We start from the raw sequence: 19,183 nt of genomic DNA, 5'->3' as shown, positions 1-19,183 counted from the left end.
TATGATCTAGGAATTCAATGTTTATACACGATAGTGCATTGGTATATTTGTTCTGATCCTTTTTCATTTAAGCGTGAACTTTACAATACCTTACTTTTAAAACTAAAAATATCCATCTCTCTTTGTTGTTGGTATTGAGGAAGTAGAAGAGTTCCTATGTTCTAAATCTCAAATAAGTTTGGCCCCACCAAGAGGTCTGAAGCCGGGGTCTGATCTGATCATCTTCTCTGCAGAGGTTTGCAATAGCAGTAGATGCAGAACAGTCAGTGACTGGGGAAAAGGAAAATCTGCTGTCACTCTAGTGAGTACTGGGAGACTCCGGGTCCTCCTACAAGCTCCTACTGGGTCCCTTGAAGTTGGTTTACACTTCTAGACATATCTAGCTATGTTGCAAGAAGGAAATGGCTCTTTACCCTTAACAATCTGCGTAGATAAGGATCACTAGCTGCCAGAGAACCTGCTTTTCTGAGCAGTGATGTAAAGCCAGCAGGGCTGGTGACAAGGGCTTGCCTTTCCAAGGCAGGATTCATCCCAGGAGAGCGTGGTGCACAGCAGTCAACAGCTCTGGCAGTGCTGCAGCTGAATAAGCATGAGCCTGGGGTGCTTCCTAACCTGTGAGTACTACAGAGAATTCTTGTCACTTCTAGCAGTGACTTTTTGGGTGGAATCATTAGACAGGATGCAAATAATTTAATAGTAAGATTACAGTAGTGTGTGTGCATGTTTTACTCATCTTGAGAAAATAATAGCACCCTTTGCTACTGCACAGGGAGCTGGAGCACTCCTAACTGTGCCATGCATGTATTCTTAAAAGAATTAAATTGCAGGGCTGCATTGTTCTGCAGAGATGTCTCTGCCCAGGAGACAAATCAGGACGTAATGTTAAATATGCTGTAGACCTTACATATGCTATTTTTGAGCCTCTGTAGCAATAAGCCTGTTTAGCTATGGGTAGCTTTATGCGTAAGTCTCAGCACACATGCCAGAAGAGCCACATAACTGTCGCAGTTGCTGGTTTGTGCTGATATAAATTTAAACAGGATCTGTCCATGCAAAAAGAAAACATGTGCATCTTTAATCAAGTTCCACATTTTTTTTCCATTTTTTTTTATGCTGCTGTTCAGCTGTAGCGATTTCAGCAAAAATGTATGACTTACCAACACCAGGCTTCAGCTTCTCTGTGTGTAATGACTTCAAACAATGTGCATTTGCAGGAGGCTTCAACGAAGCAGAGCTTGCCACTACTCACTGCAGAATTTCTGTCACTGGGAGAAGTTATTATATTCACACAGGGAAAGACATTAGCTTAAAGGTTGATGTTTTTGTTTGTTTGCAAGTCAAGGGTGGAAATTTTCAAAGCAGCGCAGCGGACCGAATTAACTGTCTCCCATTACTGGAATGTGAATGTGAAGTTGCTGAAAGCAGCCAAAGTACTGAGAGTTGGGAAATCTGCAGTCCATTGGCTGCACTAACACTGAGAAACATCTGCACCGCCGGTCCTCTCTGTCCTGCTGGCTACTCTTAATAATTTAGAGCAGAGCTAACGCTAGGCACAGTTGGGTTTTTTGTTTTTTTCTTTCTCTTATATTAGCATTTTACTAGTGATTTGTACAGACAAGTTAACGGTTCCAAGTGAATTTTAGAATGCAAGATATCCTTTTGGTGATTTTTCAGGTGCTAGCAATGCTTTGTGAAGATTACAAAATAGCCTTGCTATTTCATCAATCAGTGTAAAATGCTCCTTGTGATCACTTTGAATGCAGATGAAACGTTTTCTCAAGCGGTTCAAGATATTAACAAGTGCAACGTATTGGTGCATTAAACATAAAGTACTGAGAAGCACAATGTAGTGCCAAAGTCAGTTTGCATGCTTGATGGCTACAGTGGAGATCAGGCTGGGGATAGCGCTGCACGTAGGGACTTTGGGAATTTTTTTCTCCAAGAAAAGATCAAGCAAGTAGAAGACTGTATCTTTTTTTCTGATTGTAACAACTTGTATTATATGCTTATAGACTTTATATGTTGGAAAGTGAGGTCATTTGTCACAGACTGAAACACATGCAATGAATAACAAAATGCATGCATCTCAAAGTAACATGATGTTCTAAAATTTATGAAATGTTTCTTATAAATCACATAGGGATGCATATCATCCATTAGAGGGCAGGATTCTCAGAGCTTTTAATCCACAATTGGGCACTTATTTTCTTTTTGCTTGGAACAAGCCATTTGACTTTTCCATAGAGTTATTTTCTCTGTTACGTTTTCTTCCATGACCATAGTGCTGTAAGGGCTGCTCAGAGATGGTATGTGCACTTAATTAGGGAAGGAAGGTTTCAGAGAAGATGGGTGCCAAGTGCAGCTGTTTGTACGCTGCGTATCAGAGCCTGGTGATGCCAACAGTGTGATGCTTTGAGTGTATCACCTACATCACTTAGTGGTTTGGAAATGTGCTAAATCTGTTAGGGGAATGTTAGGAGCCATTGCATCCCTTAGATTTGATGGTCAGTCAAGCAGTGGTCTGTGCTATGAAGACAAAACTGGCAGAGACTTTGTGCAACTGCTTTTGGTAACTGAAAGTTGGAGGCAGAGTTACTGACTGGGATGTCCCCCTGGGGTGTCAATGAGAGAAAACAAGACATGTTTCATACAGAAACTATGGTGTGAAATAACCATGGAAACAGTATAATTTGAGCCTGCCAGGTGGTGAGAACAGGCTTTCTTCCCATCATCTCCCATTATCACAGCTCCTATGCAGTGGGAGGAAAGCGAGGATCAGACAGCTGGACAACAGCCGGGTGTGAAAGAGCTCAGCTCTGCCAGGCAAGGAAAGGCCTCCTTGGTGAGGCCATTGCTTCTGCACCAAGACTGTGATTTGGGCCATGCCCAGAGGATCGTGACTGCTTTTCCAGCAGTAGAGGGAGGGTGTGGAATTGCATGGCTTGGGGATGCTTAGTATTCTCTCTGTGCTTGCCAACCATGGCTTATCCAAAACCTGTGGGAACGAGTGCTGAAAGGGGCAAAACTCATCTGAATATTCTGGGCATTACAAGATGAGCAGGAAGGGTTCCATGGCTCATTTGCACAGTCCTCCTAATATAGTGCATAATCAAGAGACCTGAGGATCTCCTCACCCATTCGCTGACAAAGAGCTCCTGACCCCTTCATTAAAGTGATGGAACGAGAGCTGCAATCAATTACAGAAGTGCTAAAGGCAATGAAAATTAGTTCCACTGGGAATTTGCCTACAAATTTTCTTTTGCCTGCAAAAATCAGATTACAACATAAAATCCCTGATGAGAGAGGGAATTGAATCAGAAGACCAAGGCATTCATTGTATGGAAAATAAACATTTAAAAATGAAATAACAAAGGCACAGCTCTCCTCAGACACATGACATCTGGCCAGTTACATGGGAGATGGGAAGGACATGTATAGGACTGAAGATGTGCCAGCTGACAAGCCAAGTTCAAAGAAGAATAGAAGGACATTTAAGAGGATGGACAACAGAAGTGCATGGAAATACCTTCAAGAAGAAATACAGTTCAAGGAGGAAAATAAAATAGATTAGATTGCTTAGAGAACCAATCAAGACTCAGTCAAATCACCAAGAGTGGACACTGGTGAGGTGGATCAAGATGCCACCACTGCCATATGGAACATTATTCAGCTGGAAGGAAGAGTATTTCTGTTCATGCAGATTATTCTAAGTGAGATGTCGTCGCTTGTTTTCCATGTTATGGTGGATAACTCTTTTTGTGTTTGTGTATGGGAAAAGAAATCTCTTTTCTGTCCTCACTTTTCTGTCCTCACTTACTCCTCAACGGGAGCATGACTTTCTCAGTGTTTAGTAAATAATGACTTTGGAAGGCTTTCTCCTAATCTCTATAAAATTATAGGGCCTCTTTCTGTAACTTAACAGAGCTAGTCTTGTGCAAGGCAGCACATGTAGGGTTAAGCCAATGACTCCAGCTTGAATAATAATGTTCTTCTACATTTGTTCTTCTAGATATCTTTCAGTTACTGATTTCAAAGTATTTAAAAAGGACAAGATGTGAGGAAAAAAGTTTGTAGGGACAGAAGGAAGAAAGGCACTTAGGAAGAGAGAAAAGCTGTTGAAGATCTCAATTTCTCTGCTTAGAAGTCAACATTTGAAGAGATGATTGATCTTGAATTATTTCAAATTAGATTTTATTTCTGATTAATCTGTTATTTGATATCAGTGCCCAGCAAAAACAATTATATTAATTCTTTTGAGTGGTGCTATGAAATAAACTTTTGCATGATTTGAAGGAGTTAAATGGTATTTTCACAGTGGAAGACACTATATTAAAGTGCTGACAGATGTCCAGGTCCACTTTCCTCCATAATTAAAGCACTACTTGAATAAAACCTGAAAGGTTGTTGCCAGATCTCTTCTTTCAACCTTCTTTCATTACATCTGAGGTTCAAGTTTTGTACAAAGCTTGGCAGAAACTTGAGAACTGCAGTTAAATCCAGACTATATTTGACAAATAGGAAGGAGAATGGCTGACAATTACGACCAAGTGCAAGTTGAGATTTATGACTTTTTGCAAAGGAGGCTTTAGCCATCCTTCATGGTGTTCCTTGACAATTAGCTTCTTTCCTACTTTCATCTTCAGAATAATGATGTCTGTTACAGTTCTAGAAAACTTAAATATTATCTCTGTTGGAATGCTGCACCCAGAGTTTTCAGCAAAAATATTTTGTTTTTCATTCATCTGCTTCTCTCTAAAAAGTGAAAAACTTTTGCTATATTTATTTACTTCAGAACTCCAGTTCTGAGGTAAAACCTCAGTCGGTTGTGGATGTTCATCTAACAGTTCAGCCAATCTGATACGCTTTGTGCATGACCAAATTTCACAGGCTCCCACAGAAACATCCATCTCCTCTACAGTGATCAGAATCTATTGCACTTTGCTGTATGACCTTGTAGCAAGATTTTTATCAGCCAGAACTATGTTGTTTTATGTCTATTATGTTAGATGAAATCCCTGAGTGAATCTTACTGACCCTTGCCTCCTGTTCTAGCTATGTCAGGAATAGGACTTGATTTTATTTGGAGATTGACTGATAGAATGTACACCTCTCATTGTAATTTCATGTGCTCCTAGCACTGGAAGAAGTAGATGTGGGAAAGTGTTTCTAAGCAGATGGTATGCTGTGCACTAGCTACTACACATCAACTTTTTGCATGAAGTGGGAGGTCTAATTCTTCAAGCTAACATGCATAGGCCCCTAATATGCCCTCTTATTCCCTGTGGAGCACAGATCATATGATGTCCCTGGAAAGTAAGGTAATAATCTCTGAAGTCTGACAGAAAACTCATCCTATGCACTGAACAGAAGAGCAACTGAACTGCTTTGTTAGTGCTGAAAACACTGAAGGTGTGGAACAGGCATATTACCATAGTGTGGTAGGAAAAGCAGCAGAGAAACCATTTACCCTTTTACTCCAGTCTGAAAAAAAAATGACAGGGTATTTGTGAGCTATCTGAGAGTACACAACTCTGAAATCTTCACAGCTGAGACATGCTGAGTATCCTTGCTGTGATATTAAGTGAATGTGGGATATCTACAGTATGTGTTTATCTCTGTGTAACCCATGATTAGACTGAAGAGAGCCTGTGCTCTTCTGTGGTGAAATTTGCCCTCATTTGTCTCAGAGACTTAAGAATAAGGTAGGGATGGGTTTGAACCCTCATTGTTGTGGGAAATTGTGCTGGTAGGAAACATCTTGTTGTGCTCCCAGCAAACATTGATTGTTGCTCTGCAGCTACATGCTTACGAAGTGGGGAAAAGCAGGATTTTTAGCAGTTCTGATGATGTGATTTGTTTGCTATCAGATATACATCTGATAGAAACTGTTCTGTTAGGTAGTTATTTGTAATGCCTGTCCTTTATTAACACCTTTCAAAATATGAGAGATGCTCTCTTCTTCCTTCTTGCTTGTGGGAACAAAAGCAACTGTGTGACAATAGAAATGCCAACAAAGTGTTGACTTACACATATTATTAAGCTGAATAAAATGTCTGGATTTGTCCTATGCAGTGTAGATGTCTCTTTGAGGGAAGGTGTTTGCCAGTCTGATCGAGCTGATCACATGTAGTAGGGATGCATGCACAGGAAATAGGGCAAATGGATGTCGCAGATCACCAAACTGGGGGAAGAACTGGATGTAGGTTGAGTTTTGGTACCTTAATATTTGAGGTTGTAGGCTGGTGTGGTAGGGAGTATGTGGAGACAACTGCAAGAAGCTGAAGGGTTGTGATAAAACAAAATTTTAGTGTGTATTCTGAACCTGCTTCCGTTGCTATCGAAAAACAAAACTTCAGAACGCTTGGTGTCAATGAATTACCTAAACTTACTCAAGTCAAGCGTTTTAATTTGCCTCACTTGCAGATTCCTTGCAGTTTTATTTTTAGTAATTTCCTAGGGAGAGTGAATAAACAGAAGGCCATACCCAAGCTTTCAACATAGGTTAGGTGTTATTTTTTTTCTCTGCTACTTGTAATAACTACTAACTAATGCTGTAGGTACTGCAGAAAATAAATGGTGCATGTTTAATTTTAGAAGTATGACCTAAGAGTGACAATAGAAATAGAAAGCAGTAGGAAAAAAAAAAAAAGATTACTGGTTCAGATGCAGAAAGCAGTGTGGCCGAGACCGTCTGGAGCTGAGCTGGGAAGCAAAGCCCAGTTGCTTATGTAGAGTGGGGTTTGTAGGACACATCATTATCCCTTCTCTTTGGAGAAGGTTGGCCAGGGTGACTGAGCTGAGCCGTGCTCCCTGCTCCAGAGGAATGCCTTAACCACCACAGGGACATGCCACCATCTGCTGTGCTGATCCCGTGTCCTATGAGAAGCAAATATCTTGGAGAGGTGACAAAACTCAGCAATGCAAATCTATTCTTTGAAAAGGGAACACCCACAACAACCATGTATTTGAATTCTTACTCTGGAACCTCTGGTCCTACTCAAATCCTTTTTTTTTTTTTTTTAATTCTTAGGCAGTCGTTTAGTTGCAAGTGGAAGCTATTACATCTTCGGGCAACTGAAGCATCTAAGAATGGAGTTTCCTACCTTCCCTCCCCATCTGCAGGAAGAAAGTTAACTTTTATTAGAATTGTGTTTCCTAGGCTCATGTGCAATTCAGTAGTGCCAAATATTGAGTTACCCGGACTATGGAGTAGTTAGAAGGGACATATGGGAAAACTGGAGTGCTTAGCCTTCTTTAAAACGATCATCTCTCTCTGGACAGACCTCTTAACACACGTGGAGTAATCTCAGCCTGAAATGTGGTATCGGGATTTTTCTATTCTTTCCCTTCTTGCACGCGTTGCTTTTGTGTCGCTTGTGTATCGTATGTCGGCTTGGCATTGTGTGGTTTTCTGGTTTGTGTACTACCACTAATGCTTGGTGGGCATTTGTTCTCAGCACTTCTCTGACTGTTTAAAATTGTTATTACCTTGCATCTGCATGGCAAATCTTGGTGGCTGAGGTCAGATGAATTTCACTAGTCATCTTAGAGAAATTCTTGAATCATTCTGGTCTGCATTCCAAGCAAGAAATTTGTTCTGTGATACTGTGATTAAGTTCTCCTTAATCAAAAGCTTCTGTGCTTTCCTTGCTAACACTGTTCTGAGTTTGTTGTACAGATGACTCAGAGCTTTGCTGTAAAACTTGTAAATTATCTAATTAGATTTGAACAAACTGTTCTTCTGGGATAAAATGGAGTCAGTTGGCCTTTGGGAGGGGTTTTGCAGCTGAAGTGATTTATATTTCTGTTTGTTAGGGCTTCAGATTAACAAAGCGACTATGTGTGCTGAACTTCAGTAGATGTGGAAATAGTGGTTTGAGTGTTTTATTGTGTGCTACAGTAATGCAACCATAAGCTTCCAGAATCTTCTGTAAGCAAGGGCAGAAAGAGGTGTTTCTATGGTGGGATTTGTTGTCTTTGAAAATCTATAGTCAAGACTTCTCGCTGCACTGCCTGGCTGAAGTGGGAGCATAGATTGCGATTTTACTTAAGTGCCTTGCATTTACATGGCTGAAGTTAGGAGGGATTCATCTCTAGCTCTGCTGCTCCTGTGTGGAAGAAGGATTTCCATTGCAAATCAAGAATGCTGCTCAACAGAATTAAGAAGGGTAGCATTAAGGCCTAAAGTATCTTCTAGACTGATTATTGAAAGCCACAGGGATAAACTTCTGGTGATTTTAATAAGATAATGTTCTCCTTTTAAGACCAGCTAACTCCAGCTGAGCCTACCGAGGTCACCTTTCAGCCAGGAGATCTGTCTGTGGAAGGGGAATGGTACACTGAAGTGGAGGAAAAAGATCGTTACATTGAATAAATGTGCAATAAGTGGGAGCAAGCTGATGGCAGAACTTGAGCTAGACTTTCCTTAGAGCAGGCACGTACTTGAGAGGTAAACCAGTATTCAGTGATGAAGGTTGAATACCTGCGCCCCTCACTTCCTTCTGCCCCCATGTGATGTCGTCCACATGCAGCCTGCTCTTTATGTGATTCTAAATCAGCTTCCTCTGCCTCCCCTCTGCTGTCAGCTGTGGCATTTTCCAGATCCCTTTCCAGGACTTAACTCTCATTCTGAGCCTGAGCAGCCCTGCCTCCCAGGCTTGCATTAGAGCATCTGCCTCGGGTGGGAGATGATATACAGTAGTCTCCTTTATTTACAGGAACATTTCCTTAATGAGAAATGTCCTCCAGCATTTCCCCTGAAGAGCCAGCTGCCTGCTATACTTGTGCACCCCATGTCCCAGGACACCCACGGAAAGGGCAGCTGGATGTCTTTCTGTCCCCTGTGAAAAACGTTCCCCAGGAACATAAATTTAACTCTGAAGTTCGTAGGTGTACTGGGATCCACTGTCTTTTTGTATGGCCTGGAGCGCTGCACCGCTTCTCGCCTCTAAAACAGGGATTGGATTTATAGTGGCTCCTTGTGAAAAGTAGTGATATGTGATTTATAATGGTATTCAGCCAACAGCAATGATTTCCCAAGTGCTCATTTAAAAAATGTGTGTATATATATATATATATATGTATCTACACAATGTGCAGTGGGAGGCTCAGTCTGTCTTTCAGATTCAAGGCCATCTTGACCATGCCCAAAGCCTCAAGCTGTGAGCTTGGCCTGGAGGAGGTCTGGCTTTGTTCTGCTGGGTTTGGCAGGGTCACCCCACAGGCAGTACCAGACCCTGGGAAAAGCTGCAAGACTTTGAGCCCCCACTCAGCAGGGATGGGCAGGCAGTGGGGTTGCCCTCTTGCCCTCTCCCACCAAACACCTGTGAAATTCAGACCTGAACCATGGTTTGTTCAGCCCAGAGAAGAGGAGGCTGAGTGGAGAATTCATGGCGGCCCACAGGCACCTCGTGAAGTGAGTAGAGGGGCAGGTGCTGATCTCTGCTCCCTGGTGACAGTGATGGGGCCCAACGAAATGGGATAGAGCTGTATCAGAGGAGGGTCAGGTGTGGGTTAGGGAAAAGTTCTGCACCAGAGGGCAGTGGGCATGGGACATACTCCCCAGGGCTGGAGTTCAAGAAGTGTTTGGACAGTGCTCTCAGACGTAGGGTTTGAATTTGGGGTGGTGCTGTGTGGAGCCAGGAGTTGGACTCGATGATCCTTGCGGGTCTTTTCCAACTTGGGATATTCTGTGATTTTGGTGAATTTGGTCTGGCTGCTGCCTATGGAAGCTGCGGGTCTCGCTTGGGTCAGACAAAAAGCTCTGCTCACAATGGCCTGAATGCACTAAATACCATATATATGTATATACATATATATACACAGATAAAACCAGAGGTTTTCTCACGTCCGTGAGTGACCTTGGGATAGCTGTGCGTCTGGCTGCCAGATTGAATGGTTTGAGGCTTCTGGAGACTGCTTGGGGTCACAAAGAGCTGTTGCACACTGATTACTTTTGTTGTTGTTCTTCAGTAGTTTCCTTCACCTTGCTTTTCTGATAAGACCTCTCCTTCTCTTTCCACCAAATCCGTTCTCCTTTATGTATGTGCACTAGCACTTCATCCGTGCTAGCCCCTTTTCTGAGGAGGAGCCAACCCCTCAGGGTGGATAAACACTTCTTTAATAAATGGAAGTTTGTTTTTTATTTTTTTCACCCCAGTGCCAAAGAAATGTGATTGCAACAGCAGCAGGCAGTCCCTGCCAGCACCTTCTTACCCTGGTGTTTCTTAGGTGGGGTTTTGGCTTTGGTGATGAATTGCTCTCACAGATAAGGAGCTGTGGCCTTTTCTCATCTGACTAAGCCTAGCAAGTTTGTCCCATTAAGAATATTTCATTAAAACTTTATCCCCATGTGCTTCAAACGGCTCTTGTCATAACAGTGTCCAGATGTGTCTTTAAAACTGTCTTTATCCGTTGGTTTTGATAACCTTCCTTGGCAACCTACCCTCTGTGCTGAACACTGCATTCATTATCGCAAGGAGTTCTGCTCCACTGCCTGGATCTCTCCTGGTGTTTTCATTTTTTCTAGCGAGAGGCTCAATAAACTGGAAAACACAAACTTATTTCATGTTGGCTGGGGCTTTAGATTTATAGCTCTTTGGTCGGGGACCAAACCAGTTAAAATGCAGTCCTTCAGCCTTATCTCACTGGTGAAACTCTGTGTCTGCAGAAGCTGAATTCATCCTCTTGTTTCTGCTGGTTTAGCCGTCCGTTATTCCCCCTGCCTCCTCTATTCAACATGTCCCAGCCTCTTGCACAGCAAAGCTCTTCTTTCCCATGCTTTGATTGAAACTTCCTCCGTCTCAGCTGCGCTTAACCAAGAGGACTTTGTCCTTAGCAGCAAAGGAATGACCCAGCTCCTCGGCGCTGCTCACGAAGCCCATGCTGAGAATCCTTGTTCCAGCACAATGCCAGCCTTCCCTGGGCAGAGCAGCACGCACACGTCACTGTGCAGGGCGGCATCGCTCGGGCGGGTGGGATGCCCTTTGTGAAAGCACCCTCCGGACCCATTTGCATTCATACGTTGAGTGGGAAATTGTAAGGACTTCATGAGAGCTATAGCCAACAGAGCTTCTCAGGGGATGATTCCTTCTCGGAGCCTATGTTTCCAGTTCAGAGGGTTTGCTTTTTTTCTTTTTTTTTTTTTTCAATTTGCTTGCAAATACTTCTTGTGAATGCTTCTCATCAGACTTTGGATCTTTTTTGTTCTATTTGGAAGGCATATTTTGAATTCTTAGTGGGATTTTTCTTTATGGTACTCTACAGCAGCCCTAGAGTAACAGCAAATGTTTACTCTTCAGTTTTTAAGCCGTCAGCAAACTTTTTCTGGTATTTTATTTTGCTTTCCTCCTAACAACACACAAATACCTACAACAAAGGGCTGGTCCATATCGTTCTCTTATCAGAATCTTTTATCAATGGTTTCTGCTGCTTGTGAACACTTGCTGCATCCTGGATTTGAGACTCTTTAGTGTCAATGTATTGTGTTGAATGACCTGGGTGCTGGCATCCCTTCAGCAGTAACAAGGCTGGGCTTGCAATCACAGATTGCCTTGGTGGTGGCATACGCTAATTCCAGGGGAGCCCTTGTGCTAACCGGATGCAGCATGTTCCTGTCATCTCACATCCATGGCCAGCAGCAGTACCAGGGGTTCAGCAGGCTGTGTGCCCACTGCATCCTTCCCTATCTGAAGATGTGATTTTTTGGATGTGCTTCTTGTGCCCTATGCTGCTTTCCTGACTAAGCTTTCCTCTGTAAACCTATTTCTAATGCATCTATGCTCTTGCGCATGTTCTTGAATATTTTACCATCATTACCTTTATATTTTTTGTCCAAGCCATTCTCTGTTGAAAATTCAATGCCTGGAGATGTAAAAGAAGTGAACAAGAACATTTCAGTAGTGACTTAAAGCATAAATCCCCAAATTCAGATATGCTTTATCTTCCCTGACAGGAAGAGATGACATTAAAGGAAAAAAGTAGGTAAGAGTGCAATTAAGGAGTTACAGTTCTTGATTGCCTAATGCAAAAAGATAAGAATTTCATATGTTCCCGGATTTCGTTATTCTTTAGGCCATCATTAACCACTTGAAGTGAATCAGCATCCTGCCAATGATGCGGTCTTGTTCCAGTATTGCAAGGATTGTGTCTGAATCAGTTTGAGGTGAAGCATGGCAGTGACTGTGCAGATTGCAAGGCTTCAGTCATTTCAGCAGACAAAAATGCAGAGTGTGTATGTCCTGTAGTCTGGTGGACTTTCAGAAGGGCGTTTACATTTGATGTCTCTAAATTAAAAATATATATATTAAAAAAACACATTTTCCTATGATTGCTATCATGGCATGGTCCTCTAATATTTACACTGGAGTGAAGACTGCTGTGAAGCAAACACAGCTCGGCTTGGTGCAGGCCTCTGAGCACTCAACACGACAGTCCCAATCAGTACGGAGGAGGGAAATTAGGAAGAAAAATCCTTGGGTTGCCCAGGCCAATGGCCTCTATTTTCTGTGTGCCCTGCAAAATGGTAAACTCTGTGCATCCCTTTTCCATAATGAAGAGAGAATCTGACCCTCTAATCCTCTTTCTCTAATTACCTTACATCTGTACCTTGCTTGATTTGGGCCTCAATGCAGCGTAGATTTTTAAGCACATTAAAGTGCTTTGCTTAATCAGATCCTCAGGTTCTAATTCAAATGTTCCCAGAGACCTTTCTTTGCCGATCTGGGGAGAATTTCTTATTTTCCAGGCAGAAGCAAAACGTGCTGTTTTTTTCTTCCTCTTTGGCATGCCTCACAAATTACTTATCAGTACTTTAAGGCATTTTGTCTCCTTGCCTCTAAGCAAACAGGCAGTAAATCTGCTCTGCTATGTAGGTACCATCGGGACAGACTCTTCAGTGTGGCCTGGTGTTGCTGCTCCAGAGTTGAGAGTACTCCAGTATCAGCATCTGACCCTTGGCTGCACCAACCTAAGGTCCACCTGCATCCTTCTGCTTGCTACAAAGGGGCAGAACCTGATAAATGCCCCCTCCCAGCCGCCCATCTTTCCTTCCCTTCCTAGGCTAATGGTCCTTCCTGAATCTCTCTTTGCTTTGGTTTCCTTGCAACTTTAAAGTTTTGTCAAATGTTTGATTGCTTTTCTGGCACCCAAAGTTTGGTTCCCAGCATCCTCTTACAAAGGTACCAGCCAGAAGTGACCCCCCTCTTGATCTGCAACACCTCCCTTTTTGTTTGGTGCCAGGCTGGTTTCCTATAGACTTTGTGGGGTAGCCTTGTCTTGCTGCAGGCAAGCGAGCACCAAGAATGTTGAGTTTTGCCATTTGGGGATGTCTGAATCTCCCACAGCTCTCGCTACCTTGCTGCCTCTCTGCCTGTTCCATTTTGGCTTCTCTCCATTTCTGTCTAATTGGATTGGAAGAACTGCACCCATTCACATTTAAGAAGTAATCCTCAGAAAGGATACGCAGGACTCACGACATCTGCAAGCAGTCACCACATTGACTTTGCCTCTAAGCAACGCTTTTTCCCCCACTGCCATATCTGTCTTTTCTATTTAGACTGCAGGGCAGCGATCCGCTCTCTTTTCCAAGATGAGCCCTGTAGGCTGCTGTGTAACGTGGAGTCACGTTTGCTTTAATTTAATTAACCGCCCGTATCCTCCTCGTGTGTTGTGTTCTGCTCTGAAGGCGTTCTGTGCTGTTGGCAGCTTGCTATTGCCCAGCAGCCCCCTGGTACCAAAGAGCAATCCCTAACCTTTCAGGAGGGTAGTGCAGGCAACGCCTAGGAGCGTATCGTGATGGGCAGCTTGTCTCTTCTACAATAAGATGGGAGAATTTATACTCCTATGGAACATTTTCTATGAGGGTCTCTAGGCTTTTAAAGGGAGCTTTATGAATCTGCTCAGGTTTTATAGAGCTGTATGGGTGTTGTCCATGCTTAAAATTTTATTGGTCATCTTCACTGTGACAGAAAATTGAGTTCCCCTTTTATTAGTCTACTCTGAGAGCACACTGCTCAGTAAAAATACCCCAAAACCTAGAACAAAGTCTGTTTTAAAATTGGAGACCGCTCTATTTCATATTTTCAGTGCCCCAAGGAAAAATCTTAAAATTACTAGACTGTCTTTAAAAGAAAAATGTTCTGGCTAGATTTGGAACTGAGGTGGGCTGCATTATCCCTATTTCACATTAAAGAAGTTAAACTGTAAGGAAGAGATGCTTCTATGCTTATCACAGATCTGTGGCAGAGGGCCATAGGATATAAAGTGCAGATGGATGCGGAGAATGTCTCGGTAATAAAAAGTGGGGAAACAGTTTCACTGCCTCTCTCCCTGTACAACAGTCTGTGGGCACACAAGGCAAGCAACAAAGGGCATCCTGAGGTAACCGGTGCACCCAGGAGATAGCAGCACATGGAGGTGGTCATGCCCAGCACCCAAGGGATGTAGCCTTCAGGCAGTTCTGCTTCTTCTGTGGTAGCTGACAGCTCTGTATCTCAGTGGAGACTTTAAGGTATTACTGTAATACAGTCGTAACCATTGCAGATGGAGGGTTCTGTAGATATTTTCTCTTAGGTTTGGTTGCAGGCATCCGCCTGCACATGTTGTGTTGCTGCAGTCTTGTCTGCAAGTGTCCACCATTTACTTTTGGGATTCATCGAGCATGTGGTTAAATTACTTCTGCAGGTTAATTGAGGAAGATACATAGGTTCAGGTTTTAGGAGGAAGTGAGTGCTAATCCCGTGTTTTGAAGGCCCTTATTTAATTCCATAAATATGCCTTTATTCTCTCCTTCAGAGGAATACTGCTACAAAGGTCCTCATCAGAGCCTCTTGGGCTGTTCTGTGGAGGTAACTTTGGAGAAGATCTTTGGTGTTCTATGGAGAAGGACACAGAAGGGTAAAGCATAACCCCAATGAAAAACACTATTATAGAGTACATCACATTAAAATCAAGCAGGTTGTAGAGGAAATTATGCCTGGTTTAGCAAACTTTAATCTGTTTTAGGTTTGCTTCACTAATTAATCCCTTCTATGGTTCATATTACTGTATGCAACTGTATATTTGTGATGTGATAGTTTGTCCCAACTGTTGACATATCCTTGCAAAATAAGTAAGTAGCCATTTCTACTGACAGGTGTTCTCTGTGAATTTCCAGTCTTCCAATGCCTTAAATGAATTGCAGAGGGAGACTGGAGCGTCTGCATGAGCAGGGACTGGAGTAGTTGGTCACTCACAGGATTTGAGCCAGTATCAACCTTGAGAAATAGGTCTGTTTTGGGGAGCCTTAACTCCTTGAGAACACCCTTGCCTAATGACTGGTGTGTTATATAAGCCTTGTACATGTACCAAGGTGGAGAATGTGTGATGATTTTCTTCATGGATGGGCTCATCATGATGCAAATCTTCAACCTACAGGAGTGAGAGAGTCAGAGAAAGCAAGGAAATGTCAGAACTGACAGTCCCCCTGCATGCTGCTATGGCAAAATCCAACTCCAGCTATGGTGACTGGTGCAAGGCATGGAACAGGACTTGGTCTTTAGTCACTGGAATAATCCAGCTTCCAAAAGTAAAGGCATTGATGGATCCGGTGTAACTTTCAGCCTGCTCTCAGCAGGGTTGCCTCCATCCTGGCAGATGAATGGGGCTGTGGCTGGCAGATCATGGGATTAAAACCCTGACACCTCATATTTTATAAACGTGGAAGGAATGAGATGGATGCACAAAGCTGGGTAATGTAAGTGCAGAGGCTGTGTTGAACTGAGCAGCCGAAAAAAGGAGTCTCCCATATTTCTGACATGCTCTTAAAGGTTTTGCAGATCCTAGGGAATCATTGCTATCTAGCTGGAGGGAAGCTGAGAAAAATGAATTGCTGCTGTGCAAAGGGAGGCTTGTTGACTGCATTGACTGCTGGTGGTGTGCAGCATACTGCCTCCTAAGAAAGAAAAGAGGGAAACAAAGTGTGTGTGGGAGATGCATGATGAATTAAACCTCTGGATAACCCCATGTCAGTAAATCACTTGTCCCGAACCCTAGTCTTTGGTGCTTCAACATGCCATGAAATCTTGTAAAAGCAGGACTTGAAACCCTGCTTATTTGAAGCTGAAGCTTTACTTAAGTGTATAAAATAGATCTTGGGAAAACTCTGCAGGGCCTTCATGTTGAAACATCCAGTGATTGGATGAAAGTGGGAAATACCGTTGATATGGCATTGAGGGTGTACTTATAGCTGAGCATATGTTGCAGATAAAACATAACTGGAAAGCTCCACCCTTTTAGGATCAGCCTCAGTTCTGCACCTTTGTGACAAGTCACTCAATGTAAGGTCTCTTTTCCAACCTTTGCACATGATAAAACGGTTTAATAGAGGAAAGCTCTCATTAGTTACTAAATGGCTGATAGAACCACTGATATACACTGGTTACACGTAACACAAAGATCCCAATTAATTGTGGACACACCAGAATTCAGCACTTTGGGAAACCTATCTGCCCACAGTGCTTGCCCTGCTGCTGACAGGGCAGTGAGCCAAAGCCAGCTGCAGCCCATGCGTGCAGATTTGCTTTTTGCACATCCTTTGGTGCGGGGTGGAAATGGAAAGGATTGGTGTCTGCATGTGCTTGCTTTCAAGCATGGGAAGAAGTTCGGTCTCTCCGTTAATGAAGCTTTGTTAGCAGACTTAAATGACCTTTGAATTCAAGAGGTTAACTTGACTTCTGGATATATCTGGACAGATGTGACGTCCACTGTCCTTCAGGCTCTGCACAACCCGCCAGCTCTGATCTTTGGGCATTCATCCTGACTGTAACCACATGTAAAATAAAGTGGTGAAAACAGCTATTCTGTTTATAAATCACTGTAACAACGCTTCCATGCAAATGTTGAGATGTCAAAGTGTTGGTCGTACAGGGATGCTGATAAAGAGAAGAGCTGAGGCAGGCAGACAAAGCGTTGGGCTGCAGTGACTGCACGTTTGACTGTGCCAGAGTGACCCACTGCTGCAAGTTCAAGCAACACTGTGCAATGGGGTTTGTTTCATTTCAAAAATGAAAGATTGACCTTAAAATCGATAAGGTGAAGTTTCTCACGTTTCACCAGTAGTCATTTCTGGAACTGCAGGGGCTGAGGCAAGTGGAGGGAAAATGAGAAAACACAGGGTGTGTAGATTAGCAGGGACTGAGGGTGCAGCCTGACTTAGGACTGCTGTTGAGCGTGGGGCAGGCCCCCACCCCTGCCCATCCCTGCGGGGCTGCTGGCTGAGTGCTCACCCCGGCTCTGCCCGCACGTACTGGAGCAGCCATGGCTGTGTCTGCCAAGCCACGAGGCTTGAGACCTTCAGCTCGTTCTGAGTCTTGATATCCCCTCTACAGTGGGAGAAGCTTTGTCTGGCTGATTCTACTCAGTCAGCACAGAAATGTGCACATGGGTTGTTTTTTTTCTCCTTCTCTCCAGCCTGAAACCGTTCCTGTCTTTAAGTCTCCCTGAACAAACAAGACGCTGTTCACTGTAGTGTTCTGAGCGGTGTTTGTTAGTGCAAACCCCCTCCTTTTTCCCTTGTATCAAAGAAAGTTAATTGAAGTAACAAGTGGTTTAACACTATCTGGTTAAAAAAAAAAATCTAATAAATGTTTAACATTTAAACAAAGTTCACTATATGCTCCAACAGTACTGCATCTGTGTTTTCTCTGCTCCTTTTTTTTTCAGCTTGGCATACAAAGTACCATTTAAATACCATGGTGAAAAGGGCAAGCATTCAATTTAATGCCTTTGAAATTATTCTGGAATTAAATGCTGGGCAATATATCTCAGCCAAGCAGTGTTGCATGCAGCCACATGCAGCTAATGAGCCATCAAAGGCAATGCTTTAAACCCACATGCATACACTATGCAGATCCTTTATTTTTGCGGTCATAATGCAAATCACCAACCATAACTCTAAGTCAAACACAGGTAAAAGGAAGAAGAAATATAAATAAAACTAAAGGAAAAGAAGAGGGAGTAACTTGCGAAAGAAATTTGAAACAACAGTTGGGGTTTCTTTCAACACCATTAATCACCTCTGCTGGAACATCCCTCACAACCCAGGCTTTCTTCTCCTTGCTGTTATTTTCCCTCTTTAACATGGTACAAAATGTATGTACTCTTTGTTGTTCCTGAAAGTGATTTCCCCCGTGCTGTGGAGGAACAGCTCGGAGCACGGCCCATTACAACTCCCTCCGCTCCTGGCTGCAGGTTTCTGCCCTCCTCCAGTGCCCTGAACTCACCAGTAAGGATGTGGCTGCTTCTGCCCTCGAGCTGCATGGTGGAGAGATGCTGCTTTGTCACTGTCTGGGACAATGCTGAGACCTTGAGAACACATGCAATGAAATTTATAAGCCAGAAAGGAAGGATGTGAGATGATATTTGTGTATGGAATTGAGATATGGGTTGTGCCAGCATCTCCATTCCCTACCTGTTTCTCCCCCAGCAAAACAAACATATGTGACAGCCTCAGATCCGTGCTGGTTGCCTGCAGGCTGCTTAATGGCCAGTGCAAAATGACTGATGGCTTTTAGCCAGCTCTGGAACAGCGAGAGTTCACCTTGCTAAAATCCTTGAAGGAGATGGGAGGGCTCCTGCAGCCCTCAGGCATCTGCTCCAGGGCGAGCTGCTCCAGTGGCCTCGACCACCTTGGTGGTCGCAGGGAGTACAGGGTAATCAAGGCTGGGGAAGTTGTGTTGGTTTCTATTTATTTTTTATTGTTGAAGGTGGGAAGTTGCTGCACAGAAGCAGGCTGTACGCGGCGCCCAGTGCCTTTAGAACAGTTTGTAATTTGGATAGCTTAATGGGGCAGATTTTTAATGAGTCACATCAGAAATCCTTTAATTGCATGATGATGACGGAAACTAGAGAATGAGCAACTGGGAGAAATATGCATTTGCCTGAAATGAGAGGTAGCGCTCACACGAAACGAAAGGTAGTGAAAAGGTGGGAGCAAGGCGAGGTTGTTATTGGCTCTCCATGGGTGCACTGGTATGGCACAGAGGAATTAACTTGTACAGTGGTGACAAGGGAACACTCAAGACCAGCCTTACACATGGGGGAGTTTGAATGCTGTTATTCTATAGAATCATAGAATTGCTCAGGTTGGAAAGGACCTTCAAAATCATCAAGTCCAACCGCAACCTAACCATAATGCTCTAACAAC

General features: G+C 43.3%; 1 long non-coding RNA gene across 14 annotated transcripts in view; it reads left to right on the top strand.

Annotated features, from left to right (window-relative positions):
* Positions 1 to 19,183, top strand: part of LOC110404897 — an 83,411-nt gene that overhangs the window by 11,392 nt on the left and 52,836 nt on the right. For 3 of the 14 annotated variants that reach the window (XR_002442551.1, XR_002442546.1, XR_002442541.1), the window contains exon 1: positions 311 to 614. The exons of 2 other annotated variants lie outside the window; for them this stretch is intronic. This is a non-coding gene — a long non-coding RNA (uncharacterized LOC110404897). Of the gene's footprint in view, positions 1 to 304; positions 615 to 19,183 lie in introns of those variants that run through there. 9 more of the 14 variants (XR_002442550.1, XR_002442540.1, XR_002442542.1 and 6 more) reach the window with 8 other exon arrangements.

Source organism: Numida meleagris, chromosome 11, assembly GCF_002078875.1.
Source record: "Numida meleagris isolate 19003 breed g44 Domestic line chromosome 11, NumMel1.0, whole genome shotgun sequence".
Lineage (NCBI taxonomy): Eukaryota > Metazoa > Chordata > Aves > Galliformes > Numididae > Numida > Numida meleagris.
The sequence above is the reverse complement of the archived record's forward strand: the minus strand, read 5'-3'. Positions and strand labels throughout refer to the sequence as shown.